We start from the raw sequence: 21,483 nt of genomic DNA, 5'->3' as shown, positions 1-21,483 counted from the left end.
GGTGAGAGGGACTATGACAGTTTCCACAAGACCTAAGCACTTGTAGAACGTTGGAATAAAGGGAGAGAACAGACACGCCTTATCGCAGATGAGGAACGATGTCACAAATCCTGAGTCTCTCAGCGGAGGCTCCCAGTCTCTGGGCTGATGGTGTAAGAGTGCTATCTCTTCATGACAGACCTTCTCGAAGCATGGGATGGCGCTCGCTGAGCACCGTGAGCTCCTTGAATGAAAGGTACAAGATAAACACCGTGGATTTCTCTCCACCCGCGATTACCATCCGGTAATCAGCCTGCAGAGGCTTCAGTCTCTGCATCAGATCATTTCCCTCCTACATAAAGAGAAGTAATACAAGTTTATTTCACGGCATTTTTGGGTTTTAAACAAGTCAGGATGAAAGCTGGAGCCTAGATTATTTATCCTCATCTGAAACGTAGTTAAACAGCACTTAAGAAACACTTTTTGGCATAGACAGGGAGGAGCCCTTCATGAAGCATTAACTTGTGTCTGATTCTTATTTGCTTTTACCGGGTTCATTTAATTTGATAGATGGTCTAAGCCTCAGAGAAACACCGCTGGAATCTCATAAAGATGTACAACACAGAGGGGAGCTTCTCACGCTGAGACACGGCTGCTGTGCCTGTGGTAGCCACTGGAGCTTGTGGACATCAGCTGATGGAAAGGGGGCTTAAACAAGAGACATTTCTTTTCCAACAGTTCCAGAGGCTGGAAGTCCAAGATCAAGGTGCTGGACGGGTTGATATCTGGTGAGATTTCTCCTCCTGGGTGGCAGACGGCCACCTTCTCGCCATTTATTTACACGACCTTCCTTTTCTGTATGAGTACACACGTGCCTCTGTCTCTTCCTCTTCTTGCGAGGACACCCGTCCAGTTCCATCAGGACCCCGCTCTTGTGACCTCACTTAACATTTATTACATCCTTGAAAGGTCTTGTCTCCAAAAGCAATCAAATGGGGGCCTAGGGCTTCAGTATATGGATTTGAAGGGGTCCCGATTTAGTCTGTAGCAGAAACGTTCCATTTCTTCTACCGGGCATTTGGGAGGATTCTGCATCCTGCTCCCTTTGAATTCAGATGTGGCTCAGGGGTGAGAGAGTATGGCACCTGCTTTCTTACTTGCCTTCTTCATTGACATGTGTGATGAAGTGACATGCAAACAGAGGCTTTAAAATCTAAGGCACAAATCCCCACATTCCCTTCCCCTCAAAACATCAGTTCCGGAGATGCTCTTGCTTCCCAGAAGCCCGATGAGCAAAGCACCCTGCTGACCAGTATGCGAGGGAAAAATTTAAAAAAAACTATTTATATATACTTTTAACTGTGTTTTGCCATTGAGGTTTGGGGGTTGTTTATTTCTTGTACATGACATGGCCCATCCTGACATACACAAAGGTCAACTATCCATTTGCTGTGACATTTGGGACTTTAAAAAAAAATTTTTTTTTAATGTTTATTTATTTTTGAGACAGAGAGACAGAGCGTGAAGGGGGGGAGGGTCAGAGAGAGACGAAGACACAGAATCTGAAACAGGCTCCAGGCTCTGAGCTGTCAGCACAGAGCCCGACGTGGGTTCAAACTCACAGACCGTGAGATCATGACCTGAGATGAAGTCGGACGCTTAACCGACTGAGCCAGCCAGGCGCCCCGACATTTGGGACTTCTATAAGCTAACACGCACCTTCACATCTCCTCTTCCTAGGCTATCTCAGAAAACAGTCTACAATGGTACTTATTCTGGCAATTAACTTTTATATTTTGTTGATTTTCTGAGCGTGTGTGGGCTCATGGCTATAATATACGTCATCTAACCTGGTAGTTCTCTTCTACCAGCTTTTCGCCCAAGTCACAAGCCAACCTTTCCAAATGACTGCCTGGAATCCTTCCCACAAATGCACTGCCCGTGTCTTCAATTCACCATGCTCCAGAACAAACTTGTTCTCCCCTGGATTCCGGTACTTTCTCCTCACCACTTTTATGATCATCCTGACTGCAAACCTCAAAAACATATTCTGTAGGTACTAGGGTTACCAGGGATATGTCTTCGAGATCTTTCTGTTTTTCCAAAAATTGTCTTGGAAAATGTTGGGGCACCTGGGTGGCTCAGTCAGTAGAGCATCTGGACTCTTGATTTCATCTCAGGTCATGATCCCAGGGTTGTGGGATCGAGGCCCGCATCAGGCTCCATAATAAACATGGAACCTGCTTAAGATTCTCTCTCTCTCTCTCTCTCTCTCTCTCTCTCTCTCCCTCCCTCTGCCCATCTCCCCCATTCTCTCTCTCTCTTTCTAAAAAACATGTTAAACATTTATAGAAGTTGACAGAATCGTACAATGAACCTCCATGTACCCATCAACCAGCAACTAATTATCAGCTCACAGCCAATCCTATCTTTTCATTTCTATATCTACCCCAATCAGATTAATTTGAAGCTATAAATACTTCAGTATGTATTTCTTATCACTGACAAATAATTAACAGTTTGTGATGTTTCAAGTCAGTGTGCCACGATTGCTGGTTGTCAACTGTCTCATAATCTTGCTGTGGTTGACATTTACATGAATCAGACTGAAATGAAGTCCACATACTGCAATCAATTGATGTTTCTTTAGTCTATAAATGCTCTATCTCTGAACCCCACTCTCTCTCCCTTTTTCCTTACAATTCACTTGTTGAAGAGCCTACTGCGTTTGTCTTGTAGGTTTCCCACAGTTACGATTTTCTCGATTGGATTCCCACAGAAGTTTGTTTCATGTGTTCTACACTTCCCGGCATTTCCTATAAATTGATAGTTTGATATAGAAGCATGAAATGCATTATTTGGCAAAACCATTGCATAGGTGACATATTATACTCCTATTAGGAGGCTCACGATTTATGGTATCTTTTTGTGATATTAGTGGCCACTGATGATCATTGTCTAGGTCAGTGGTTCTCAGTCTTTTTTTTTTAAATGTTTATTTATTATTTTTGAGAGAAAGAGAGACAGAGCATGAGCAGGGGAGGGGCAGAGAGAGAGGGAGACACAGAATCCGAAGCAGGCTCCAGGCTCCGAGCTGTCAGCACAGAGCCCGATGCGGGGCTGGAACCCACGAACCACGAGATTATGACCTGAGCTGAAATTGGATGCTTAGCCAGCTGAGCCACCTAGGTGCCCCCAGTGCTTCTCAGTCTTGAGTGTGCACCGGACTCACCTGATGCGCTTGTTAAAATACAGATTGTTGAGGTGGTCCCAACCTGAATATCCGATCCAGTAGGTCTGTGTTAGACCCACGACTCACCTCTTTAATGAGCTCCCAAGTGATACTGATGCTTCTGGTCCAAGGACCACACTTTAAGAACCCCAGACCTGGAGCTATCATTTTATTAGGGGGTTAAAGGTAGTGATGTTCTAGTCTACCTTTCCTTCTTAATTCATTCATTGGAATATGTTTATACAAGGAAATTTCCCAAATCATTCCTTTGGTTACCTTGAGATAGAGTCTGTGTAAGGAAGGCCCCATAAATATTTGATTCTTTTCCTTTACTTGCCAGTTTTCAAAATGAGATGAATAATGTCCTCAGAGGTAACTGGTGGTGCGGGCGAGTGCGTGAGCACGCATGTGTATTTCACCGCACTGCAGTTATTATCCTTCCTGATGCCCAAATGGTCTCTTGTTTAGCCACGGGAACCCTTGGAGACCTTCTGAGTCTGCGTCTTCCTTGCCAGAGAACTTGTCATCTGTCCAGCCGCTACACCCTTCTATGCCCTTGTCACCACCCCTTACCTGCCTTCCTCCCCACTTCAGCTCGTTCTACATAGGAGCAGGTGTCTCATCAACCTGTCTTTGGTGAAGTTCCAGTCACGTCATTACCTGCTCAAAAGCCCCTCCGTGACTCCCCACATTAAATACAGACCCTGGTGCTGGCATGTGAGCCCTTCCTGGTGGTGTACCTCAGTGCCTTCTAGTTTCCTCTCCAGTGCTCTCACTCCTGCCTTGAAGAAAGGCGGGAAGTGCCCTGCCTTGGAGCCTTTGCTCATCCGGTCTCTCTGCCTCGGCTCTCCTCATTCTCGCTGCCAATGCTTCATTCATCCCACGTGCCCCTTGTCTGAAGGATCGTTCCTGATTTCTTCAGTTACGAAGATGAGCTCTTCTGTGACATTTCCCTACACTCTGTACTTCTTTTTAAAGTAAATTAGTTTTTAGGCTTTGGGTTTTGGTCACTAGTAGGCTTGTCTATTACGCTCTGTAGTAAAAATCGTCTCTTGATTGTTTCATTCAACTTCTGCTTATGTGGCATCCTGTCCTACAACCTTCAGGTGCTACATACATGTTTGTAGAATTATGTTGAATATGCAGTAGTGGCCATAAACTCAACTACTATTCACTGAAATAGATATGGATGTATATGTATATGTGTATATAGCTATGTAAATATTTATATTTACATACACAGCTATGTAAATATTTATATTTACATATAGCTTATATCTATGAATTCCGAGGCACTAAAAATGTCCATTTTTTTCTGAATCGTCCAAAGCAACGATAATTCTACAGAGAGACAATTTACAGAGAGCCAGTAATCTCCCTACTTCCGTTCGGTAAGTTAAGAGAACGAATAATTCTCTTCCCGCTCTACCTACAACCTCTTCTTATGTGAAATCCTTAATCTTCCTCTAATCCGCAAAGATCTGACCCTCTGTTATCAAATTCGGGTGGCCCCATTTATCTGACACAGTATATACACTGCCACTCCTCTGTCTGGTTACCTCTCATTCAAATATGTCTGTGTTGTGGCTGATATGGCAGGCTAAATTTTGAAAGGTTGGGATTTTTGAAAATCAGCTTTCAGGAATTATAGATGAGAAAACTCACCTGCCTTTGTTGTGAGCAAATTGGAGAGAAGGTTTCCCACACTTTACGGTGCTGTACCCTGGAAAGCCAGAAAGAAAAATCAGGTGGCTAATTTTTATTTTATGTCTGTTGCTACGACAACTAACTTAGCCACATCCGTGAGGACATGGACAATTATGCCAAAGCAGGGATTCTCAGCCTGGAGTCCCCATGCCACGCTGCCGAGTAAATCTTCCAAATCCCCCCTTGGCGGCATGAAAAACAACACGAAGTGCACCAGAATTCACATCCTGTTCTAGGGAGACACCTGTAAGAGGTACCACAAACGACTCACTGATGAATGCTGGAAACCAGAATAAATTGCCGCGGTGCATTATTATGGCACGAACCATCTGGAGGGGCCAGAAGATTCATGAGTCATGCCTCAGATCACAAATGGGGAGCTGCTGATATTTGCAAAGGAAATGACCGCCGGTCTCGTGTTCTCACAAAGCAAAAGCTCTAGCTGGATCCAACATGTCACCGCAGTTGCTGGCAGGGAGTTTGATTTCAGGTGTGGAATGAATGCAATTCTCCATTCTGTTATCCATACGATAAGCCGGAAGCCTGAGAATATCGCTGTTCGTGATTCTCATTGTGCTGTTATGTGCATTCTCAAGGTGATTACTGAAGGATTTGAGATTCCCACTTGAGTTCTCCTGAGAATCCATTTGGGGTAGAAATTTAATCCTTCTGCTGCCTGTTGGGTCTTCATGGGTTAAAAAAAAAATGCCACCATTTTTATTTTAGGAAGCTAGGCAAACCTCCCCACCCCGCCTTAAACGAGGAAAATGCCATCTGTAAAAAGCCAAAAAAGTCAAATATACGATGTGCAAACAAATGACTCTCACTTCCGTTCTGAAAGCAATATGGAGTCTGAAATGGAAAGGCAAACCTTCTGAAGACGATGTCCGAGTGCGGGCGTGGGCGTGCTTGTGTGGGCCCAGGGAGATGGAGGGCAGATTGGAAACCACTGGGAGGCATAGGGTGCAGGAATTTGGAACTGCTACTCTCCTGTGCCTTTTATCCTGAGGTGCTAAATTTTAGCACAGCAGTATTTGTTCCTTAATTAATGATTAAACAAATTCAATTCATGATTTAACTTAATTAAACAACTAATGAATTTGTGTATGTAGGGAATCATTAATGTGGTGTCTGAGGCAGGCCTCTGGGGCGTGGTTAGCTCAGTTCTCCACAGCTCAGTAAATAGTATCTGGTATATACACATGTCTCTTCGCTTCTACGCCACACCCCTGCTACGGAGTTCCTCCATTCCGTGCAGGGTTAGTTCTACGAACAGATGCTATATGCATAGATTACCCTTTATGTCTCAGGATAATTTTTCTGGTACATTTGCTAAGAGATCTATATTTGGAAATGTATTTCCAACAGTGGCGATCAGTTTGGTTATTTCTTAAAAGCTATTGAGGCCTATCATAGAGCTCACGGACCACTCATTTGAGGAGGACACAATGCAATCTGGTTATATTTTTAGATATATTCTCTTTTCATTTCAAAAGCACAATGGCATCTCAGAAATCTAACCTAAAGGCCACTCTGTGAAATAGAAAATTTGAAAAGAAGCAGTTTTCATGACTTTCAAGTGGACACCCTTCCCCTGGGATGACCAGATGTAGCTTTCTCTCCGAGGTTAGAGGTACTATTTGGGAATAAACGGAAGAGAGAGAAGGTAGGAGGCCACCAACACACGTCAAAGTTTAATAACTGTCCTGGGCTTTGGATTCATTAGCTCATCGGGAGGTTTTCCGTCTTGTACTTCAAGGATTTGAGATTTTCAAGGATTTGAGCGGGGAGGCAGGGCCTAGAGAGATGAGGTCACTTGCCCAAGGTCACCCAGCTAATAACACAGTGGAGCTGGGGAAGCTTCCGTGTCCGTCTGTGTCTGGGCTATGCCATCCATCCAAGCGGCGTCTCGCACACCCCTAATTGATAGCTTGGGCTTCTAATGTCCTTGACAACAGTTTGTTTCCTAACGTAGGAAAACATTTCCCTTGGAATCTCATCGATGCTATTCATTTGCTTAGCAAACCATTCTATCGCGAGTAGTGCCAAGGAAAACTTGAGCGATCCCCTGTCTTGATTATCACTGACTCCAAATTAGGAAGTCCTGGTGAACTAGGAGGTTACCCTGTAAATCTGCAGAAGAGTTATGGAGGCTCCGTACCTGGATTATTCTGACAGCACAGGCCCAGACTTAGAGCAGACCTCTAATGAGAAAAAGCGGAGAGAAATCGCCAGTGTCACCATGGGAAAAGCAAAGCTGGAGGCTGTTCTCTTCCCCCTTTTAATTGGGGAAATGCATTGAAGCAACCAACATGGATGCTTTAGATCACTCTCTGAATATCCACATTTTGGGGACAGAGCTGTTTGAATGCAGCACTTTTTTGCATCTTATCCTGACGAATTAGAGGATCTCCTGGGAAGGCCTCTTTATGCTGACCTGAGTCTTTCTCTGCAAGCACAGAACCTCAGCAAGACCGAATGGATTAAAATGAGCCTATTTCAACACACTCCCGAGTCCATATTTATTGATCAGTCCTGGACTGATTTCCTGAACTGCGCCTTTTTCTTGAACAGGCTCATGGCACATGCAATGTAAAATAAGGCCTTAAAAAACAGCTACTGAATTCACAAGACACAGAGCCTAAGTAGTATGGGTCCTTCTAAGGTCGCTGGATGACGAAAGAGGTGTGGGTCATGTAGAGGAAGCCTCAAAATGCCCATGTCCTTACCTCTTAGTGGGATCAGTAGGAGTCTGTTTAAGAGCCTGGACAGGGACACCTGGGTGGCTCAGTCGGTTAAGCGTCCGACTTCAGCTCAGGTCACGATCTCGCGGTCCGTGAGTTCGAGCCCCGCGTCGGACTCTGTGCTGACAGCTCAGAGCCTGGAGCCTGTTTCGGATTCTGTGTCTCCCTCTCTCTCTGACCCTCCCCTGTTCATGCTCTGTCTCTCTCTGTCTCAAAAATAAATAAACGTTAAAAAAAATAAAAAATAAATAAAAATGTTTAAAAAAAAAAAAAGAGCCTGGACAATCCCTAAGAATGGAGGCCCTTGGGTTTGAACCTCCGGAAAGTGATGTGTTAAGTGGATTAAATCTTGTCATGAGAAGGGAGGGCAGGTCAGAATAGAAATAGACCCTGCTTCTCTCCTCACCTTCCAAACTCCCTTCCTAAGGAAGAGAGGCAAACGTCAAATGCTCCAATATGGTCCAATTCTGGGCGAGGGTAAGAAGGAAACTCTAAAGAACATTGATTTGTCCTTATTCTTCAGCTCTTGAAATGGTTGGCTTTACATTCAAATGCATAGACTTTGGAGTTTGTTAGCATTCAACCATTCCTCTTGGAGGACCCAGAGATAAATTGTTTTCAAGTCTTAGGACCAGGAAAACCTGCATCCCTGAGTAACAACTGGTTTGTTTTCATTTCACACACACTGTGACTCTGGAATCTGATCATATTTCTCTCTTGATTTGTCTCTTAAGGAGTTTGGAACAGGCTTTCAAACTCAAATCATGTTTCGGTGAAAGCCCTCTCTAGAGTGGTGCAGTGCATAACCTGCACGACCATTCATGGGCGCCCAGGGAGGAGACAATTTCCCCCAGAGTGTCCATTCTGTTTTTGGATGGGATATACTTACCTTCCAAAGCCTGGGATTCTTCAGGGACAATGGCCCCAAACAATTTGATACCTGACTTAGCAAGGGCCACCTATGCTTTTCTTCCTCTGTGATTTCTGTTTGGAATTTAGTGTAAACAGTTGGGAGAAAGTTCTAAATATAAAATGGCACCCTTGTATGTATTCTAACAGAGCCCAAAACTTGGATAATTCTGTCTTCATTCATCCAGTTAAATTCTTAGAAGACAGCACGGCACCCCCTCTGTTGGGGCGACCTTCTAGTGTCGATTGCCGTAATTTCCCCACTCACTGTGTCTGTCCCTCATGGAGATGCCAGGGGTCAAATGCCGTTTCTACTCAGCTCCCCTTACAGAGATTTCCATGTCAGAAAATTCCTTCTTCAGTTGCTGAACTCATCTTCTCCTACTTTTTCCTAAGTACTCCCCTCTTTGTCCATAATAAAAGGAATACAGACCTCTTTGAGTTACCTCGAGGAGTCGTATCTCCCGCTTACATTAACAGAATGCATGTCATGTTCCCAACGCCAAACGTGAGTTGGTCCCAAGGTGACCCGCTCATACAATCCTGGAGCTTCTTCTAAGACTTTCCATACTTAGTAAACCAAAAGTGCATCCTTATTATTCATATCCCCAGAAAGCATCTCAGAGTCCACACCAAATTCATCTGTTTTGAGGATTCTTTCCTGCCCATACTAGACTAATAATCCAAATCCAAACACGAGGATAAAACATGTAGGAGCAAGTGGTAATTTAGCAGCAAAACGTTGATATTACACAGACGCCCGAGGTTTGCAGCTTTAAGTATAGGGATTTAAAAGTAGGTATGTACTTAGCAGGTGTCTTAGAGAGGGGAGCCCTGATACTTAGCAGGTGTCTTAGAGAGGGGAGCCCTGATTCTTTCATGTTTAGGCAGGAAATGCATTGATGTCACCTGTGTTTTCCTTCTCCATCTGCATAGGTTTGGGGTTGAAGGATACAGGTAAAAAGACTCCAATTGAGCAAGCAGCCATCTAGTTGCAGAGAACGTAGAAATCCCAGCAGTGTGATGCAGACCGTCGGAGCATTTGAAGGCAGCATTCGGTTAGAGCTGCCTTGGGGGTCTGTGACCCCATGCCCTCACAGTAGAACTGAGACCCCTGTGTCAGTAGAAGGGGCTAAAAGGAGGGAAAGGACATGAAATCAGCAGGTGGGACACTTCCGGGCGGAAGAACATTCTTGCACGATGCATGCAGCTAACCTACTTGGGCGTGTCCATTATAATATGGGCATATGGCGTTTCCAGGGATTCAAGATGCCCAGAGAGGGCCATTAACCATTAGTGGCTACCGAAACACGGGAGGAAAACAGTATGTACTTTTTCTTTGTAATTTATCCAAGCATAAAGGAATATGGTGCTGTGGGGCGCTATTACCTTTTTCCCATTTCCACTTCATTAAGAAACCGGTTCGAGTGGAAGAGAGCCAAAGCATAAGAGACTCTTAACAACTGAGAACAAACTGAGGGTTGATGGGGGGTGGGAGGGCGGGGAGGGTGGGTGATGGGTATTGAGGAGGCCACCTGTTGGGATGAGTACTGGGTGTTGTATGGAAACCAATGTGACAATAAACTTCATATATCGAAAAAAAAAAAGAAAGAAACCGGTTTCGGGGCATCTGGGTGGCTCAGTCAGTTGAGCGTCCTACTCAGGTCCTACTTGTGATCTCACGGTTCATGGGTTCGAGCCCCGCATAGGGCTTGTGGCTGTCAGCACAGAGCCTGCTTGGGATCCTGGGCTTGGGCACCATGGGCTAATGGCAGAGTCTCTGCTGTCAGCCTATGCTCAGAGTGAACATCAGATATCATCTTTATCAGTTGCGTTTTGAAGGACGTTTGCCTCCTCCGTTATGCTATGCCAAACGCCACGTGCTGCTGTCCTCGCTCTGAGTCGCACGGTGCCGTGACTCGCCATCTCGCGTGCTGCTCTGGAAGTCCTGTGTCCCGAATCGGCTTTCCGAGAACAGGCACCACCACTATATGCGAATCCGTGCGGCTTCCTGGGATTGCTGCTTACGTGTCACAACAACGGTATGGAATGGCCCTGCTATCACCCCGTCTTTGACAGGCTCCGTGTGTCACGGGGGGAGAGCCCAACAGGTCCAAGTCAGAGCTGGGACGTAGACCCGAGGGGCTGAGGGCAGCTCCTACCTTCTTCTTAATCACATTCTCTTGATCATTGTACTGGTTTGTGCCCTGGAAAGAGTCCCATGCTAGACCTTTATGTCAGACAAGTGACTTCCTTTATAAAGTTTGAATTGAAAACAGACCCTCCATTTGGAATGCACACGGAGGCCAAGATTTTTCTGCGTAACTCTTAAGACTTTTGCTGGTTATGGGGTGCCTGGGTGGCTCAGTCGGTGAAGCGTCTGACTTCGGTTCAGATCATGATCTCACTGTTCGTGGGTTCGAGCCCCGCGTCGGGCTCTGCGCTGACAGCTCAGAGCCTGGAGCCTGCTTCGGATTCTGTGGCTCCCTCTCTCTCTGCCCCTTCCCCTGCTTGTTCTCTCTCTCTCTCTCTCTCTCTTTCTCAAAATAATAAATAAACATTAAAAAATTAAAAAAAAAAAAGAGTTTTGCTGGTTAAACTCTTCGCACACGGATGGCATGGGGACCATACACTGCCCAGCACGAGAGTTGGGCATCCAGAAAGAACTCTAAATTCCAGTGCTTTTTCTCTTTGCTCTCTTTTCCCTGGGAGGAGGATGTTGTATTCTGTGCAGTGGATATCCAAGCACCTTAATGTGTTTGTTGTAAGGCTTTTGACTCATATCAGGTGTCTGCTTAATATCAACAGAGACGATGACGGTGACGACGACAACAATGACGATAGCCTGGGTGGTGACGCTGAGTCAATTCCACTTAGCCCTCCGGAGATGAGACTGCATCTGAGGTCCCCGCCAGGACACCGTGCGTGCAAACGGTACATGCCTCTCGGAGCTCCTGCGTGCCACAGCAGCGCACCTCCTGCACAGCCCAGCTCAGCGAGGTGACGATGAGACATCTGTTCGTGTGAACTTCTAAATATCAAGGTTGATGCGTAACACGAGCTCCTCTGAAGCTCTGCTTCATACTCGTGTCAGAGGGCAACATCCAGCAGTTAGGTCAGGCAACACATAGTTTGCAAGAAGAACGTGTATTCCCAGCTGAGCCGGGGGCACAGCGGGGCTCATCCTCCCTGGCGAGCCACCATCGTGTTTATGAACATATTCAGGGAGGACAGTGTCTTTCTCTGGGTGAGTTCAGCTCAGCCAGCCCAAGGAGACACAGTAGGTCCCAATGTGTTTTTTAAAACTCTCTTTCAAACCCCCCTGAATCTTGAGTTTGAGGAAATCCATTCTGATGGAGGAAATCCGCATCCGTGTTCTGTGATAAAACCATGAAGCTGGAAAAGGTGGCTCATAAGGCTGTAACTCACCCCATCCTGGTCTGGGCTCCTTTCATGATCTGGCTTATTTTATTGATGGGAGAGGAAGTTCAGAGGTTGTTAGTGTCAGAAACCAGACCAGTAACAGCAGCAACCAGAGAGGTCGGACTTCTTTTCACACCAGAACCCCGGAGACTTCCTCAAACCCAAGGAGGCACATACGACCAGTTCTGCCTCCAGCATTTCCAATGTGGCCAACATGTTCTATGGAAGCAAGATGTTTTGGAAACAATTCAGAATTTCTTATTTAACTTCAAAAGGTATTTAGACATAATTCTCCTCAACATGATAGTCTGGTGTGAGATTAAAACCATATATTTTATTCTATTTATTTATTTTTAAAGTGTATTTATTGATTTTGAGAGCCAGAGAGAGTACAAGTGGGGAAGGGCCAGAGAGAGAGGGAAAAAGAGAGAATCCCAAGCAGGCTCCACACTGACAGCACAGAGCCCGAGCTCGCGAACCGTGAGATCATGACTCGAGCCAAAAACAAGAATCAGACGCTTAACCGACTGAGCCACCCAGGCGCCCCTAAAACCAAGTATTTTTAAATGAACAGAAAAACCCATATGTTGGTAGCACATTATAAATAAATGGTTATCTATGATGGTTAATATTAATGCGCTATACCATAAAGAACCATGCTGAAGTCAGAGGTCTACACCACATAATAGTCATGATGTTCCCATAATGCTCATTCAGCATTTCAATATATTAGAGAAAACATATTTTTTTCCTGAATTATAGCTCTGGAGTTCTCTGACTGCTTTGAAGCCTGGTTTATAAATACCAGCTTTTGGTGATGCAGCTTCTTTATTAAGGACCTAACAAAAGACGCTAACCTACACAGTGATTTCTACCAGTAGAAGACAAGGAAGCGTAAATTCATCGCACGCCAAGGGAAAAATTCAACGGGTGTTTTCAAAGGAGTGCAGCTTAATTACCTCGGGACAGGGAAGCCAATTATAGTTTGAAAAATTAAGAGGGGGCAGACAAAATGTTTGTGCTTTCTCTCCTCTTCATTTGATGTAGTTTTGATGAAAAGATTGAGAACTGTTGATGAGCAGGGCAGAAGCAAAGGTAGCAAGGCTCGGGTGCTCCTCCTTTCCTGTATTTGATTATGTGAAATGCGTCAGAACAGTGCCCTTGTTGGGCTTGCCAGTCGCCTCCAAGAGGTGGCACATAAATCCCCGTTTATTATTATTATTATTATTATTATTATTTTAGAGAAACGAGCCTTCCATTGACCCATGAAGTCATAGAGTGAAAAAGAAAAGCACATCCTTGGGTCGGGTTCCATGAGTAATAATTCCAGTGGGGATGTGCTGCTCATTGGCGTTCTCCTGTTGCTTTAGTCCCGTTACTTGAATAAAATTGTTTTTTAATTAAAAACACTTTTTTTTTCAAAGTGTATTCATTTTTGAGAGACAGAGCACAAGCGGGGAAGGGGCAGAGAGCGAGGGAGACACAGAATCCGAAGCAGGCTCCAGGCTCCGAGCCATTAGCACAGAGCCCGACACGGGGCTCGAACCCACAAACCATGAGATCATGACCTGAGCTGAAGTCAGATGCTTAACCGACTGAGCCACCAGGTGCCCCTTAATAAATTTTTTTTTAATTAGGGCAAAAGCTCTGATTTTTAAAGAAACTGCCCAGTCTCTCTCTCTCTCTCTCTCTCTCTCTCTCTCTCTCTCTCCCTCTTTTTAGGAGAGAGACACAGGAAAAATGGTTAGGAAACTTTGGGGCCTGCTGCCTGATTTTGAGAACCCTGATTCCTTTTGGGGTCGTTGTCCTTTGTGCACATTTCCATTTTCAAACTGTCCAGGAGGGCATGGCCTGGTAATGAAGCCCGTGGCTTGGGAGTCAGACAAAAGTCACAGCACAGCTCATTTTTTTGAGAAAGAGAGAGAGAGAGCTCAAGCAAGGGAGGGGCAGAGGGTGAGAGAGAAAGAATGAATCTTAAGCATGCTCCACACTCAGCATGGAGCCTGACACAGAGCTCAATCCCAAAACCCGGGGATCACGACCTGAGATGAAATTAAGAGTTCAACGTGCAACCGACTGAGCCACCCAGGCGCCCCACTGGGACTATGTATCTCTAATATTTTGCTTTCATTCCTAGCCTGCTGCACATTTTCATCATGGATGGGCACCGGATTTTATAACATCCTTTTTCAGCATGACTTGAAAGGATCACGTGAACTTCCTCCTTTAATTCATTAATTTCAGTCAATCACGTTATTATTTTTTGCAGTGTTTGCATTTCTAGAATAAAGCCGACTTGCTCACAAAGAAGAATGACCTGGTCACTCGTTCAATGTGGTATTAACTTTAACCAGTTAGTAGTTTATTTAGGGTTTTAGCATCTACGTTCAAATAAGAGGCTCCTTAAGTACACCAAAGACAGCCCAGCTAGTAGTGACAACAGTCAGTGATGGTCATACAAAAGGTTAATGGGTCCAAGAAGAATATCCAAAGGTTAAATGAATTTCTCATGCTCAGAAGACGTGGACTCGGTAGACTGCTGTCTGGAATCACCAGGGGGAACTCTAGGCATCCTTTGGATGACTCTTCATGGAATTTTCTGTGCATGTTGTTACAGGTCACCTCCAGGGAAGATCCAAAGCCATTCAGGGGTAAAGGAATTGCCCTGTGAATGAAGCAGATGAAAAGTTATCTTTTCGTCCGGAAATCGAAAAAGAAATGAGTCAGGAGATCATTTTTTAAAAACTGCTGTAGACAAACATGGGCCACTTGAACATGAATGTAGATACTGGACGGTGGCAGGGTGGGGGCAGGTTTGCTGCACGTGCATCTAGAGGAAGTGGGTTAGAATCCTAGGTCTTTCGCTTGTCATAGGGATTCTTACGCTGGACTTCGCTTTGCGGGGAGACAACAATTCCAGAAGTAAGAGGTAAAGTTTCCTGGGGTCAGATTCTGTAGCTTTCATTAAAAAGCCAAGTGTCCCTGACTTACTCATCATTAGACTTGGGTGTGTGACTTTCAGTGGTCTGACCTCCCTCTGGCTGCCCTCTCTATCAAGGGGGACGGTCAGTCCCAATTACTTCAAAGACGAGATGTGGACTCAAATTATAAAAAGTCAAATCTAAGTGTATATGCACAGAAGGACTTGTTTTAAGAATAAATAAATATGGCAGGGAATAAAATCTTACAGACCATTTACCTTGAAATCAGGCTTCTGAAAACATTCAACAAATATTTAGATAAACTGAGGCATCCAATTGAAGAACAGTAGGATTCTCTCATAAAATCTACGCACACACACATATTCTTTCCTCCACAAATCCCACTGTTATCACCACCGAAGAAACTGTGTTGGGCTGGATTAACCTTATCCATCAAGCGTAGTGTTATGCTAAAGCTAACATTTCAGCAAGGCTTCCTGATTTGTTAATAGCTGAATAAACACACGGCCTTCCTTTAATGGAACACATAAAGAAGCTGCTGGAATTGTAGCACATAGAGCCATGGGAAGATTAAAAAAAGGTTACTTTTTTTTTAAAGTTTATTTTATTCATTTAGAAAGAAAGAGAGAGTGGGGGAGAGACACAGAGACAGAAGGAGAGAGAGAATGCCAAGCAGACTCCATACTGTTAGCACAGAGCCCAATGTGGGGCTTGATCTCATGAACCACGAGATCATGACCTGAGTGGAAATCAAGAGTCAGATGCTTAATGGACTGAACCACCCGGGTGCCCCAAGAAAAGGAGAATTTAAATAGCAATCTCCCTTGCTCTGGATTTCATATCCTTCATGTTTCCCATTTGATCCCATGTGGATTGGTTGCTTGAGGTTCTTTTAACTCAGAACCCTCACATTTTGAAGGCTGAGCTTTGTTTCTTATCTAACTTGTGGGTTTCCTATTGGACCATACAAAGGCTAGATCATTCCACCTTGGGACTTGGAGATATCAGATAAGGTGGTCTCCATGAGTGTAACATGTTTCTCAACTGAACTAAATTAAAAAATTCTGAACAATCAATGGGAATCAAGGTAATGGTGATAATGTCTCCTACTTTTTACAGTCTTACTTTGCAATTCTCCGAAGGAAATTCCATTGTATGAAATGGTCTCATCTCAGCTCCCCAAATAAAATTGATCATAGATGTGTCAAAGTAGAATCATTTTGAACTACTAGGGGCCAAAATTTTCTCCTATGTGATTGTATGACTGGACAATGGTAAAGTGGATACTACGAAAAATTCTAAGTGCGGTGAATATTGAGGCTTACAGGGGAGGAAATTGCTTACACCAGAAGACAAGGAACTTATAGAATCAAAAAGAATAAGTTAATGAGATATCAAGCCAATGGAAGCATTTTATTAGAAAGTAGGGCTGTACACCTGTCAGAATGGCTCACATTAACAACTCAGGCAACAACAGATGCTGGCGAGGATGTGGAGAAAGAGGATCTCTTTGGCATTGTTGGTGGGAATGCAAGCTGGTGCAGCCACTCTGGAAAACAGGGTGGAGGTTCCTCAAAAAACTAAAAATGGAACGACCCTACGACCCGGCAATTGCACTACTAGGCATTTATCCAAGGGAGACAGGTGTGCTGTTTCGAAGGGGCACATGCACACCCATGTTTATAGCAGCACTATCGACAATAGCCAAAGTATTGAAAGAGCCCAAATGTCCATCAATGGATGAATTGATAAAGAAGATGTGGTATGGGACGCCCAGGTGGCTCAGTCGGTTGAGCGTCCGGCTTCGGCTCAGGTCATGATCTCGCGCTCTGTGAGTTCAAGCCCCGCGTCGGGCTCTGTGCTGACAGCTCGGAGCCTGGAGCCTGCTTTGGATTCTGTGTCTCCCTCTCTGTCTGCCCCTCCCCCGCTCATGCTCTGTCTGTCAAAAATAAATAAACATTAAAAAAAAAAAGATGTGGTACAACATGGATGTCTGTTGAATGCTTTCTAAGTGTCATGCACTAGCCTGAAGGTTTTATATACACATGCACTTCATTCAATCTTCCATTATTGGTCTCATTTTACATAAAAGGAAACTGTGACATTAAAGAGAGATTTCACTGTCCACAGTTTCCTCAAGTGCAGGGCCAATATTTGAAAGTCAAGGTAGTTTGACTCCCGACGTTACGGTCTAAGATATGTTTGTATGCAAATCTTTGGAGTACCAAATCAGATGCCCAAACAAAAAGGTTTATGTGACCCACAAGATGTCAGGCAGTTACTGCAAATGGGAACTTTCCGATTAGAAACCATAGACAAAGATGAATCCTGGTCTGGTTCCTTGAAATTGAGCCTCTCGTCTTCAGGGAACTGAGTTCCTATGTCCTTTCTTGCTCTTGTTTCCAGATGAGTGGACAAGTCAGCAAAGACCTCACTGTAGTGAAGTTATGAAAAAATACAGAGTCAGGCCCGAGGCAAGAATGACTAAAGAATCACCTGATCCATTGGAATGTCCCCTCATTCTGACACATTTATGCCTGCATGACAAGAAGCCATCTGAATGCTGATGGCCATACCTATGAGATGTTCAAGCACAAAATGCACATGTGCTAGGACCCCATTTTAAAAGGAGATTTGCATTATGTCTAAGAAAATGCTGCTTGGAAAATATGCATACAAAAATGTGACTTAAACTCGTAGCTACGTGAGAGTACGGATAAATCTTTTTTTTCTGTTAATTTCTTTTTTTTCTATCCTAAAATTTAGGTAATGCGTGTAACAAAACTGGTAGTTTTAAAAACCAATTGAACAAATAAATGTTAAGTGTCTACTATGGGTGAGACATTTTGCTAAGAAATTCAAGACACAGCTGGTAAACTTCAGGGACCAGACCTTGTTGGTCTTAACCATCTCTGTGGACCCGCTGTCCTGGATTGGCACTGAGTAAGGCCACATAAGTATTTGTTTAGTAAACAAATGGGGAGAGACTCATCCACAACTGAGAGATTAATATTTTATAGGTGTTGTGATAGAATTATACACAGTGGAAGCAAGGAGGGGAAAATTCACTGGTGGGTGGGAGGGGTTGAGTGTTGTGAACTGGAGACTCCAGGATGCGATGCCCGAACTGCACCTCATAGTAAGAGGTGAGGGGAGTTAGGAGGGCATGACGCCCAGAGGGGGAGCAGGAAACCAGAGGGAGGAAGCCCATCATAGTCAAAGGAAGCTGGATGAAAACAGCCAGGTGCCGGCCAGCTCAGGGTTGTTACAAATAGCGAAAGGAGGAGACAGAGAGAGAGCAAGAACATTGCAGGGAAATGAAACTTCTAGATTAGCAGGAAAAGTCAACATTGACTTTTTTGCAGATGAAAATACCAAGGATTACAGGCAAAACAAATTAAGACCGTGAAATAAAATGACATGACAGGTGCAGAACATGACAGAATCAACAGATTCAAGAAAACACAAGAAGAAAGGATTATGGACCAAATCTGAGCGACAGGTATTCCTGTAGAAACTCTAATTAAATGCTATCTCCATTTGCACAAAAATGGCACAGATCCTTCTTTTTGGGTGGTAGTTCTGAATGGTTTTAATGGACTTCTGGCTTATCTTTTCTTTTTCTAAAATAACTACGCACTTTATCACTATGTCTTTATTAAGAATATACTTAAAGAGGACATATCAGAAACTCATAAGTAGGTTGTAGAGTTATACAAATATTTAGTCAAATGTTTTTAAAATGCCAGCCCAGGAAGTTACAGAGAGGGAGGGAGGCAAACTATAAGAGACTTTTGAATACTGAGAACACACTGAGGGTTGATGGGAGGTAGGGGGGAGGGGAAAGTGGGTGATGGGCATTGAGGAGGGCACCTGTTGGGATGGGCACTGGGTGTTGTATGGGAACCAATTTGTCAATAAACTATATTTAAAAATAAATTAAAAAAATAAATAAAATGTGCGTATTAGGAAATAAGCCTTATTTATCTAGGTTATTAAATCATTATGCAATTAATAAAATCTGATTTCCAAATTTAAAAAATAAAAATAAAATGCCAGCCTAGGGATTCAATTCATTTCTCAATAAATACTGTTAACATGTAGCTAGTGCAGTAAGTATATAAAAAGAGAAAGAAAGAAAGAAAGAAAGAAAGAAAGAAAGAAAGAAACAAAGAAACAAAGAAACAGAAAGAAAGAAAGAAAGAAAAGGAAAGAGAAAAAAGAAAGAAAGAAAGAAAGAAAGAAAGAAAGAGAAAGAAAGAAAGAAAGAGAAGGAAAGAAAGAAAAAAAGAAAGAAAAGAAAGAAAGAAAGAAAGAAAGAAAGAAAGAAAGAAAGAAAAGGAAAGAAAGAAAGAAAGAAAAAGAGGAAGGAAGGAAGGAAGGAAGGAAGGAAGGAAGGAAGGAAGGAAGGAAGGATGAGAGAGACAGAAGAGGGGAGGGAAAGAGGGAGGGAGGGGAAAATGAATCCTTCCAGATCTCGCTGTATGTGCGGACAGTAGACTGACCTATAGGCAAGAGCAGGACTCATTGCTCCATCAAGAACTTTGTCTCAACAAGCATTATTTATGTCTGGGTATTCTATCCCTTATTGCCACTCATTGCGAAATAACCTGAAGTCGTGTGTTAAAATGAATCAGAAGAGGAATGAAGGGACTGTCCATGGCCATAACTAGAAAGAAAGGAGCCTCAAGGTCACTGAGAACAGTCGTCCATTAAGGTCCCACAAATAACACGTAAATCGATAGTCCTCCTGAAAGCCCGTTGCTAATACGGGGAATAATGTCCCCACCTGGAGCAAGAATTTCAATAGCAAACGTTTTCTTTCCTTGAAGGACGTTACATACAGACCCTTCCAGAGAATCTGTGCTGTCTTCTCCCCTTTTGGTAGAAGAAAAAAAAAAAAAGAGTTCAAAACTACTGTAATTTCATCGTAAGCACTTCTGCTCCAGTTTCTAACTTCGTGTCCTTTTAATCCTAATTACCTTAATCGGTAGCCACGCCTGTGTCACCGGTGCCGCACAGACCCTCTTCTCCAACCCCACGTGCAGCCTTTCTGGCAAATGCAGAGCATGTCATTTTCTGGGTGAGTAACAGGCAGCCGGCACGACGCAGTCAGTCGCTGAATTTTATGCCGCTGCAACTTGTTTAATCAAATCGAGGCAGATATGGTTGATTACATGGACAAAAAGCGACTGAACAAACACATTTGTTCAGGAGTAACTAAGCATTAGATAATATTATGTAATGCGGAAGGAAGTAACTCCCTGGCTTAATGTTACGGTTTCCATGGCAACTGCATCAGTGGTGGGTGAAGGAGTTCAGAAATATTGGTTTCTTTCCGCACAGACGTGGAGTATCTACACGCACATGATGCTTTTGGTGTCTTTAGAAAAGTATTCCGCTCGTTAGGGAGTGATCTTAGCTATTAATAAGTGAAAATACTGGGGCTATAATCTTAGAGTGAAAACAGGTTGGCATTGCATTTCCCAAGTTCTTCAGGGACAGGAGCGATGCTCAGGTTGGTAGAGGGAGAGGGCCACATGAATTTTACATGTGACGGGGTGTATTCCAAACACAGCCGCCCTCCCATGTAGGCTCTATGAGCCACGGATGGTTTTTTTTTTCCCCCTTCCTTTTCCAAAAACAAAGGCAGCGATGGTGACAACAAAAGGGGGAAGTCCCAGCCAAATGATGAACACTGCAGAGGGTGGCGGTTCCTGCGGAAAGCAGAAAAGATGAATTACGGGAGGGGAGGCAGAGAGGAGGCTCGGGTTTTGCATGCGGGCTCTGTGGTTCCTTTATCTGCTGCAGCAGCGCGATTACAGGGCAGGGAGGGAGCGGGAGGCACCCTGGGAGCTCCGGAGCCCTGTCTCCAGTGTGGCTGTGCCAGTTTTATGGAGTTCATTTTCATCCCCCTGGGTCAGGTGACGAACAAAGTTAAACATACAGATTTTTCTGAATGCAAGTTACACCTCCGGAAGACTTAGAGAAATCCAAGTGTTTTGTATTCTGTGGTTGAAGGGGGAAATTCATTTCCGTGGTCACAATGAAGGGCTGAGAGGGGGGAGGGCTGAATTCTGCTCTGGCCTCATTCACCTACACGCTGCATGCTTTTCCTCCTAATGGCTCAGGTGTGGCTTTTCCCCAAAGGCTGGCTTTTTAATGAAGGGAGCGTCAGAGTTTCCTTCAACCTGAAGACATCCATTAACTATGGGCCTTACTTTTTTCATTCATCTCCAGTGTTTCCTTGCTGCCCCTTCCAAGAAGGTTAGTACAGAGGAGAAGTCTGCATCTCTAAGTTATGCTTAGAGGACACATAGAGGGGTTTCCACTGAGATTTGCTCCACGTCTAGTGCCAATCCTGTGTCAGGTGTCCTAGGTGTATTGTTATTTTCAACTGTGCACATCATCCTCCAGTTCTTCTTCTTTTTTTTTTCTTAAGTTTATTTATTCATTTCGAGAGAGGCAGAGAGAGCAAGCGAGGGAGGGGCAAAGAGAGAGGAAGAAAGAGAAAATCCCAAGCAGGCTCTGCACTGTCATCACAGAG

At 44.1% G+C, this 21,483-nt stretch overlaps 1 long non-coding RNA gene across 1 annotated transcript; it reads right to left on the bottom strand.

The window, feature by feature from the left end:
- Positions 1–16,330: 16,330 nt before the first annotated feature.
- Positions 16,331–20,133, bottom strand: LOC131484090 (uncharacterized). The gene is made up of 2 exons (XR_009248015.1): positions 19,919–20,133; positions 16,331–17,370 (listed from the first exon to the last, which is right to left on the bottom strand). It is a non-coding gene; the product is annotated as an uncharacterized LOC131484090 (long non-coding RNA).
- Positions 20,134–21,483: the final 1,350 nt, after the last annotated feature.

Source organism: Neofelis nebulosa, chromosome 8, assembly GCF_028018385.1.
Source record: "Neofelis nebulosa isolate mNeoNeb1 chromosome 8, mNeoNeb1.pri, whole genome shotgun sequence".
NCBI classification, from domain to species: Eukaryota; Metazoa; Chordata; class Mammalia; order Carnivora; family Felidae; genus Neofelis; species Neofelis nebulosa.
The sequence above is the reverse complement of the archived record's forward strand: the minus strand, read 5'-3'. Positions and strand labels throughout refer to the sequence as shown.